Source organism: Pipistrellus kuhlii, unplaced genomic scaffold, assembly GCF_014108245.1.
Source record: "Pipistrellus kuhlii isolate mPipKuh1 unplaced genomic scaffold, mPipKuh1.p scaffold_m20_p_54, whole genome shotgun sequence".
In the NCBI taxonomy this organism is placed as follows: Eukaryota; Metazoa; Chordata; class Mammalia; order Chiroptera; family Vespertilionidae; genus Pipistrellus; species Pipistrellus kuhlii.
In genome coordinates, this window is record NW_023425556.1 from 788,816 (window position 1) to 799,576 (window position 10,761).

The 10,761-nt window shown below is 38.6% G+C and overlaps 1 pseudogene; it reads right to left on the reverse strand.

The window, feature by feature from the left end:
• Positions 1 to 2,764: 2,764 nt before the first annotated feature.
• Positions 2,765 to 3,615, reverse strand: LOC118706742 (annotated as a pseudogene).
• Between the last annotated feature and the right edge of the window lie 7,146 nt (positions 3,616 to 10,761).

A 10,761-nucleotide genomic window follows, 5' to 3' on the forward strand; every position in this document is an offset into this window, starting at 1 on the left:
CTCCCGGGGAGGGGCTGTTGGGACTGGAGGCGCCCGATATGGCGGGGGGTCCTCACCCCTTCTGACCCGCCGGGGACTCTCAGGGGGCGCCTGGAGAACCGGGACTTTCTTTCCTCCACCAGCTCCCTTTGCCAAAAACACCTAGGCAGTCTCTCTCTTCCCTCTTTCCCTTCGGCAACCACAGTCCTTCAGGTACGAGGGCTGATCCACAATGATGTCTATCCAGGTGTCTATGTAAGGGATCTGGTCAGGGTGCCCGGGGTTTCTATAGCACACTGTCCGGACCCTCGCTGCAATTGACATTTCAAATGTCCCTACATCTGGCCATCCAACACCAAAAGTGGGCCACTCTAACTCACAAAATTTTCTAAGATCATAGACATTCACTGTGACCCCGTAGCTCCCAGCTCTATTCTTGAAGTAAGCAAAATTCTTCATCAAACACTGAAGAGGGCTCAAAGGGCCCTTTGAATTGTCCTGTCCCATCTTGGCCGTGAGGGAGAGGACAATTAGGATTCCAGTGACCAGAGACCCAACGAAGGTCAGGGGTCCCATGCAAGCGCGGTCGCGGGTGCAAAGGCAATCTTCACTGCCTTTCGGGGTCCCAGCAGGGGAAGAACAGGCGTCCCCCAGGGACCAACCGAGAGTCACGGCGCAATTCACACACAACAGCAATAATAACAACAAACAGCATTCCTAGAAGTGCCAACAACCAAACATACCACAACATTCTCTCAGTTTCACCCACTCAAACATCAAGAAACCAAGACCGCAGGTGGGGCGTCCCCCACTCCGGCCGGATCTGAGAACTTCTGGCAGCGTCCCGCCGTTCTCAGATCCCAAGCGCTCGCGAGCAACCAAGTACAAGAAACACAAGGAACAAATTAGGCCTCTATTTACCGGCGCCGTTCAAGTAGTCCGGACGACGAGAATGGGGCGTCTGCCCGTCTGGGGGTCTCTAATCCCGTACGAGCCCCCAAAATGTTGAATGGAGATGAGACCACCCAAGAGGCAGAGACCCCTACCCGGGAAATAACTCCAACTAGCCAATTGCGGAGTCAAATAACAAACTTTATTGCAGATTTGAATCTGGGCTGCCACCGCGGCAATGGCGCGGCCAGAAGCAGCAGCCGTTACAAAGCGGTCTCCTTTTTAAGCACTCTTCAAACAAGCACATTCCAAACAAGGGGGGGTGGAGGTCCACGGGGCTGAAGCTGATTAGTTTTTCAGCCATATGGCCTAATCTCCCTTCTTGGTTTGTTCTGCTATCTTCAGCCTTGACTAACCCAGACTGTTGATTTGGCCTTCAGCTCCAGGAGGGGGAGGGTGTAGCAATTTTCTACCCTCCAGGCAAGGTCAGTTATTTTCCACTCCTCAGGAGGGCAGTTGGGAGAGATCAAGCCTGCAGGGGACAGCAGTTAGGGGTGACCAGGCCAGCAGAGGAGGGAAGTTGGGAGAGACCAGGCCTACAGGATAGCAGTTAGGCATCAATCAGGCTGGCAGGGAAATGGTCAGGGGGTGATCAGGCTGGCAGGCAGAAGTGGTTAGGGACTATCAGGAAGGCAAGCAGGTGAGCAGTTCCTGGATTGTGAGAGTGATGTCTAATTCCCAGTTTTGGCCCAATTCTTCAGGGATCAAACTTAAATGGACAGTTAGACATCCCTCAAAGGGTCCCAGATTGGAATTTCGTGCTCTGGGCTTCTAGTATATATAAAAAAGCTCAAGCGACCATTACAACCAAATGACTGGAATGGCCAGTTGACCTGTTGCTTTGATGCACATTGACCACCAGGGGGCAGATTCTCAACTCAGGGGTCACCCACTTGTGGTCAGTGAGCTCCCACAGTCAACCTTCCACAGCCTGCCAACTTCCCCCAGTCCCTCCCCTCTTTGTTCCTCCCATCTCTCTGGCCCTATCCAGCAACCGGCAGGCCCCACATGGCAGCCAGCATGCCTCTGCCAGCCCATCTCCAATAGGGACTGGCAAAGATAGCCCCAAAAGGCCCTGATCACCTGCCAGACATGGGACCCCACCCATGCACAAATTTCATGCATCAGGCCTCTAGTGTCCAATAATTGAGCTGTATTGTGATGAACACAATAATAAATTAGTTATAAGTACTGAAAAAAAAGTATAGATAGCAATTTAAATCAGTGGAGAAAACAGTACAGTTATAATGGTATTATATGTATCAAAATGTATTATACATAGGTTAAATTTTTAAATCTAAAAAAATGAAACCATAAAATATCAATGATCATATACAGGTGAATATTGTCTTATTTGGAGACAGAGTTCAGATTTCTGAGCATAAAGCCCAAGTAAAATACTGCTAGAACTATAATTTAAGCGTTTGAAGGTATTATTTGTAAAAATCACTAAAATAAAATTTGATGGAATTAAAAGTTAAAATACTTGTTGAAAATTAAAAGTACTTGTTATTTATAAGACAGATATATACATACATTTTTGATGTTCCAACATGTAATTAAATGATGAACATGTCATTAGAAAACAAAGGACAAACATCCTTAACAAAATAAGACATCTAAACAAGAAATAAATGTAGAAAAATTCTTTATTTGATTAGTCATGGATGATATTGCTAGCTGCTTACCAAAGTCTATTTCCATTATTTTCTTGAGTACAATGCTACATTAAATCCCCAGAATTCTCTGGTTATGTATGATCATGTAACTAAGCTCTTCTATGGAAAGCGAGTAGAAATGATGTTTGACTATTTTTATTCTAAATTTTTAAAAATTTTTTCACAAATAGGATTTTTTATTTGTCACCATTAAATGTCTGAATTTTCAACATATTATTGGACTGGAGGCTCATATCCATCAGCTCGTTCAACTTTAGCACATGTCTCATTCCCAGTAACTTTTCCAAAACTGCTACCTTCACCATGAAGCTCCATGAGCTTTCCCAATTCAAACTTGGGCTTCTTCAGCATTTTGACTTTTCTAACAAAGACATCATGGAGCAAATAAAAATGATTTCCAAAGTTTTTCTATGTCTTCTCCAGTGCTGCCTGGAATCAATTTATTGACCACTACTTTCAACTCATTTGTCTGCACCTCTTGGGTGATGATTTCCATCATCTTCTTCTGGATTTGGCAAACTTGCTGATGCTGAGCATAAGAGGTCTTCTGAATCTGATTGTTGTGCTTTCTACTAAAACCAAGACAGAATAGATGAAGCAAATAACCATCGGTAGTCTTGACATTGACATGAGCTTCAATCAATGATCTGCTATTTCTTAACCATAAAGCACATTTCATCACGGTAAGATCCATGCCATGGAAATTAGGCAGTTTTTGTCCTGAAGATCCTCAGTAATTAGCTTGAATTTTCTAAATGCAACTTCATCATTCTGCAGATCAGCTAGGCTCACTTCAAAAACAGGACTCTAGCAGATGCAATTTTGGTTCCTTGAGTTCTCATAACTAATGTTTTTTCCAATATTTCTTATATTGAGCATATCCGGTGCTTTCACATCATACCAATCTTTCTTAGAAAATTGATCAACTACTTCCTTTTTGGCTCCCTTTTTGCTGCCTCTCATAAGGTGCTTGTTCTTGCCCACTGCCATGTTGCTGCTCAGAGAGCCAAAAGGGGGTTATATTTTTTAATTTTTAAGTTTATCTTTATTGTTGAGAGTATTATAGGTGTTCCCTTTTTTTCCATTAACCCCCTATGCCCTGCAGTCCCCTAGGCCCTCCTATAGGAGATGGTAGCTGTCTTATATTAATGTTAACATCCAGTTTATTTGCATGTATTTTCTTTTGCTTAAAGGTTGCTTAGCCCATAAACAATTTTCCCTATAACACTTTTCCTTTTTTGGGTGATTGTAATTGTAGCACCCAGGATAACCTTGGAATCTGTGCATTAAAGATGGCAGATCCACAAGAGGATTGGAGCCTGGGTCCTTGCAATCATACATAAAGAAAATGTATCCACTGACTAGGAACACTCACTTTGTATATTTTTGTGAGCAAAAAATAAACTTTTTTTATTTTAAAAACTTTATACATTGTTAGTTCTATGTTTTCTCCTTGAGGTTTAAGTGATAAAATTATATGCAATCATTGAACATTATGCTTTTTTAGGAATAAGAGGATACTGATTAACATAAAAATGCATTAAAAATCATAAGCTCTAAAGGTGTATGCAAAATTCAAAAATAACTCCAAACTTATTGGAATAAATTTTAGAAGAAATTATATAAAGATATAAATAATACTTATCACTAGGTAGTAAATTGAGTGACTTTATTCTTTTACCCTTCTGCATTTTATATTAAGCATGCTACTAAAATTATTGCAAATATGTTTAAACTCCATGCATTAATTCATTGAAATTTACAAAAAACATAATAAGAGAGATAGATAATTAACATTTTTTAAAAATAGCAAAGCATATTTCTCCACTCAAGGGGAAATTAAAAAAATAAATTAGAAAAAGGTGAACATTAATTCAGACTTTGGTATTTGCAGAAAGAATGCCAAATGGTAATTATACGAGATTTGTGCAAACATTTAATCTTTTGGAATGCTGCTTGGAAATCTCCCAGAATTTTGTTTATAGACAAACTAGCATATTTATTAATGTCTTTCATTGGCAAACTAAATGTTTAATAAATTTTGACTTCATGGAACTCAAAATGAGAAAAAGTATTTCTGAAAATTAATGTTTAGAAAAAATGAGAATATTATAAAAACCAAATAACTTAATTAAAATGACAAAAATATTGTACAGAATTAGTTAAAAACTATTTGCATGCTGTCCTCCAGGAAATATATGGGGTCTGGGCATGTGTCAAAATAATGTCTTTCAGCACACCTACTTCATCTAAGATCATAGTGTGCAATGAACTTATCGATATTTTGAGGCTCAGTTCTATTCAACACCAAGAAGCATTGTTCTAAAATGTACAATGGCCTATGCAAATAATCTAACCAGAGACATTGCATCATTAGAATAAAAAATCAACCTGCTGTCTATTATAGGTAGAGGTCACTTTGCTGTCAAAGCAACACAGTATGGGAAATACTCCAGAAATATTGAGGTTTATTCCCCAGTGTTAGATGTAGAAGATTATGTTCATACCTGATCTACAGATTCAGAGAAGTGATATGTTGATTCTGCAAGAGAACATATTGTCAAATGATGAGATCCAAACCCTACTTGATTTAATAAATGAATTTGGTACTGTAGTAGTTTACAAAATTAAGACCTAGAAATCTATGGCTTTTTTATACACCAATAATGAACTCACAGAAAGAGAAACTAAAAAAACAATCCCATTTATCATTGCAATAGAAAAGAAAATAAGATGCCTAGGAATAAACTTAACTAAGGATGTAAAGGACCTGTACTCGGGAAACTACAAGACATTGAAAAACGTGATAGAGGAAGATATACACAAGTAGAAGAATATACTATGTTCATGGATTGGTAGAATCAACATAATTAATATGCCCATAATACCCAAAGTATTCTATATATTCAACACAATCCCCATTAAAATACCAATGACATATTTCACAGACCTAGAACAAACTCTCTAAAAATTTGTATGGTATAAAAACAGACCCCAAATAGCCACAGCAATCCTGAGGAAAAAAAGAAGAAAGTCAGAGGGATCACAATACCAGACATTAAGTTATATTATAAATACACTGTTCTCAAAAGAGCATGGCACTGACATAAGAGCAGACACATAGACCAATGGAACAGAGCAGAGAACCCAGAAATCTACCCAAGCCATTATGCTCAATTAATATTTGGCAAAGGAGGCAAGAGCATAAAATGGAGTCAAGACAATCTCTTCAATAAATGAATGGTGTTGGGAACATTGAACAGATACATGCCAAAAAAAAAATGAAACTAGACAACCAACTTAAACCATACACAAAAATAAACTCAAAATGGATAAAAGCCTTAAATGTAACATATGAAACCATAAAAATCTCAGAATACATAGGAAGCAAAAATATCTGATATAGCTCACAGCAATATGTTTACTGACACATTTTCCTAGGACAATGGAAGCAAATGAGAAGAGAAATAAATGGTACTACGTCAAAATAAAAAATTTCTGCACAGCAAAGGAAACCATGAACAAAACAATAAGAAAACTCACTGCATGGGAGAACATATTTGCCAATGTGATATCTGATAAGGGTTTAATCTCCAAAATTTATAGGAAACACATACAACTTAACAAAAGGAAGGTAAACAATCCAATAAAAAATGGGCAAAGTACCTAACTAGACACTTTTGAAAGTGGACATACTAAAGACCAAGAGACATATGAAAACATGCTCAAAGTCACTAATTATACAAGAGACAGAAATTTAAAAGTCAATGAGGTACCACCTCACACCTGTCAGAATGGCTATCATGAACAAATCAACAAATGATAAGTGCTAGCGAGGATGAAGAGAAAAAGGAACCCTTGTGCACTGCTGGTGGGAATGCAGACTGGTGCAGCCACTATGGAAAACAGTATGGATTTTCCTCAAAAAATTAAAAATGGAACTTCCATTGACCCAGTGATCCCACTTATAGGAATATATCCCAAGAAATTAGAAACACCATCAGAAAGAATATATGCACCCGTATGTTCATAGCAGCACAGTTTATAATAGCTAAGATTTAGAAACTGCCTAAGTGCATATGAGTGGATTAAAAAACTGGTACATCTACATAATGAAATACTACCCTGTTGTAGAAAATAAAGAACTCTTCAATTCACAACAGCATGGATGGACATGGAGAGCATTGTGCCAAGCGTAAAAAGCTAGTCAGAGAAAGAAATATCACATGATCTCACTCATATGTGGAATATAATGAACAACATAAACTGATGAACAAAAATAGCTCCAGAGACAGATAAGCATTGAACAGATTGTGAAATCTCAGAGGGTGGGGTAGGGAGGTGTAAGAGTTCAACTAAAGGACTTGTATGCATGCATATGAGCATAAGGAATGGACACAGACACTAGCAGGGGGGCGGCGCAGTGAGGGCATGTGCTAGGGGGTGAGAGAGGCCAGGAAGAAGCCAATGGGGAAAAAGGAGATATAATATTTTAAACAATAAAGAATTTTTTAAAGAAATAACTCTTACTATTCTCAACAGCATGGATGTACCTGGAGAGCATATGCTAAGTGAAATAAGCCAGTCAGAGAAAGCTATGTATCACATGATCTCACTCATTTATGGAATATAATAAGCAACATGAATTGATGAACAAAATAGATCCAGAGACACAGAATCATCAAACAGACTGTCAAACTTCAGAAGGAAGATAAGGGTGTGTGGGGGTGATAAGAGATCAACCAAAGAACTTGTATGCATATAAGTATAACCAATGTACAAATGGACACAGGCAGTATGGGGGGCAGTGAAGGCCAGGACTGGGAGGATAGAGGCAGGCTGGAAGAAGACAATGAGGGTAAAAGGGGACATATGTAATACTTTCAACAATAAGGAATTAAAATGAGATTAAATTAAATTAAAAACTAAGATATTTAAAAAAATAAAATATTAAACCAATACAAGAAAATGCACAAAGTGGATTAAAAAAAAAAAAAAAATATATATATATATATATATATATATATATATATATATATATGTATATATATATTATTGATTTTTTTTACAGAGAAGAAGGGAGAGGAATAGAGAGTTGGAAACATCAATGAGAGAGAAGCATCGATCAGCTGCCTCCTGCACACCCCCACTGAGTATGTGCCTGCAACCAAGGTACATACCCTTGACCGGAATCGAACCTGGGACCCTTCATTCAGTAGGCCGAAGCTCTATTCAGTGAGCCAAACCGGTTTCGGCACAAAGTGGAATTTTAATTTGTTACACTTTTAAAGATCAAACTGAAAAAGTATACTTATTAAAGTAAATCCATAAAACATGGGTGCTATCATCATGCACAACAAAATTTTCAACCCAAACCTATAGGTGATGATAGCGATTTGTTTGTGTATATTTTTTTCTTAAAAGTTATTTAGACAATCCTCATTAACACATGTAAAATATAACACTTATTAAGTTTTTTATCAATTCTTTTTGGAATAATTTAAACTGATCTGGAAACTTAAAGGTCTTAAGGCCAAATCTGTAATTACTTAAAAATAAAATATGATAGTTGTTAAGAGCATGGATATTTTAGCAGAGTGATTAAGTGGATTCTAATTCAACCAGACTCTGTTACTTTACATATCTACAATCAAGGGCAATTTAAATACCTTTCGCAAGTCTCAGGGTAGAAATGAAAACAGTATATGCCTCATGGTATGTAAGAATATAATGATTATTCATGTAAAATACTAAGGACTGGCTGATACATAATAATTATTATTATTAATTATTATTATTATATTATGTGTAATAACTGGCACCTTTTATCATACTTATTTCAGCTACAAACCACCTCAAAATAGCTTATCAACTAAAACCAAGTGACCTTATTTAATCTAATCCCATTGAGTTGCATTGCCCTCAACATGAGGCTAATAATAGTTCCTTCTCTTAAGGATGCCCTGACACAACCTGTTGGAGCAGATTGTTCAAAAACATTTTCTAGGTTTTTCAGGATGAGAACTTCATTCTAAGTTTAAGTGATGGGCATCAGTCTTCTTGAATAACTAAAGTGGGAGTGTCTGAAATCTACCTTAAACCATCTCTATCCAAACTCGAATTGAGATGAACAATATAACCGATAATGCATTCTACACATTATGTTCTCTACATTTCCCCCTCATTTTTTAATCACAAGTAAAGATTTTCTAAAATTTGACATGATTGAAATCACAAAGTTTATGATTTACAAAACCTGAGTGAAAATGGAATCCTGGCAGGGAATTTCTTTCAGGAGTGACTTGACCATAGTAAGAGTGATCTAGGTTTGAAATTTACATTCTTTTTTTTTTTTAAATAAGATTTTATTGTTCATATTATTACAAATGTTCCTTTTTTCCCCCCATCATTGCTCTCCTCCATCAGGTTCCCACCCCACCCTCTGCCCTTTCCCCACTCCCCTTTGTCCTCATCCATAGGTGCACAGTTTATGTTCAGTCTCTTCCCACATCCCCCTCTCCCCTTTTCCCCAAGAATCTTCAGTTCACTCCCCTTCCATACCTCTGATTCTATTATATTCAACAGTTAATATTGTTCATAAGATTTTTTTAATTTCCTTGGTTTTTAGATCACTTGTTGATAGTTACGTATTTGTTGTTCATAATTTTTATCTTTATTTACTTTCTCTTCTGAAAGAACCCCCTTCAGCAATTCATATAATTCTGGTTTGGTGTTGATGAACTCCTTTAGCTTTTTTTTTATTAGTGAAGCTCTCTATCTGACCTTCGATTCTGAGTGATAGCTTTACTGGATAGATTATCTTTGGCTGTAGGTTCTTACTATTCATCACCTTGAATATTTCTTGCCATTCCCTTCTGGCCTGCATGGTTTCTGTTGAGAAGTCAGCTGACAATCGTATAGGTGCTCCTTTATAGGTAACTACCTTCTTTGCTCTTGCTGCTTTTAATATTCTCTCTTTGTCTTTTGCTCTTGGAATTTTAATAATGATGTGTCTTGGTTTGGTCCTCTTTGGATTCCTTTTGTTTGGAGTTCTGTGCGCTTCTTGGACTTGTAAGTCTAATTCTTTCACCAGGTGGGGGAAGTTTTCTGTCACTATTTCTTTCAGTATGTTTTCGATATCTTGCTCTCTCTCTCATCTTCTGGGACCCCCATAATTCTGATGTTGGTTCGCTTGAAGTTGTCCCAGAGGTTTCTTACATTATCTTCAATTTTCTGGATTCTCTTGCCTTCTAGCTTCTGTGGAGGAGTGTCTTCTGGTTCTTTATGTTCCAAATATTTGACTTGATTCTTGCAATCTTCCATTCTGTTTTTAGGACTCTGTATAATATTTTTTATTTCAGATAATGTATTATTTATTTCTTGTAGATCCCTTATCATTTATTGTTGATCCCTTATCATTTCTTGTTGACTCCTCATTAATTCTAGTTGATCTCTTTTCATATCCTCATAGGTCTTATCCATCTTTTCTAGGAAATTCTTGAAAAACCTTATAAGTGTAGATTTGAACTCTATATCCATTCGCTTTTTCTCCTCAATTTCTTTCGTTTGTGATCTATTCCGTTGTCACATTTCGCAGTTACAGATGGGACGGGATTTCAGGGTGGAGCCTACAGGCTTGGCTTCCATCAGCCCCGCCCTATGGGGCTCCTGCGTCTCAGGGTCCTTCAGTACTCGCTGCAAAGCACCTCTGAGAGATAGGTGCCCTTGATTTTCACCTGCTGCCAAACAGTCTATGCTCTCCCCCAATGAGCCCCGAACTGGGGTTCAGTTCAGTTGGAAGTGGAGTTGGAGGTGGCGTTCAGAGCAGACTGGAGCCCCAGTCTCCTTCCGGCCTGGGCAATCCCAAGGCACAGCCAACCATCCCTTCTCTGCACGCAATGTGCACGCTCCCGGGACCTCCTTTCGCCGCTCCCCCGGGGTTCCGCCTTACAGCCCAGCTCCCTATGGATGAACCTGGGTCCCCAGGGTCTGGCCTAGAACTGGGGTTCAGAGCAGTCAGAACTGGGGCCCAACACAGTCGGAGTTTTATCTCCTTCCCGCTAGGGAACGTCAGCCAGGCACTAGGCCTCCCTCCTCTCCGGCTCCGTCCTCTCCGCTCGCCGCGTGTCTCTGTACCTTGGGCTTTTACAGC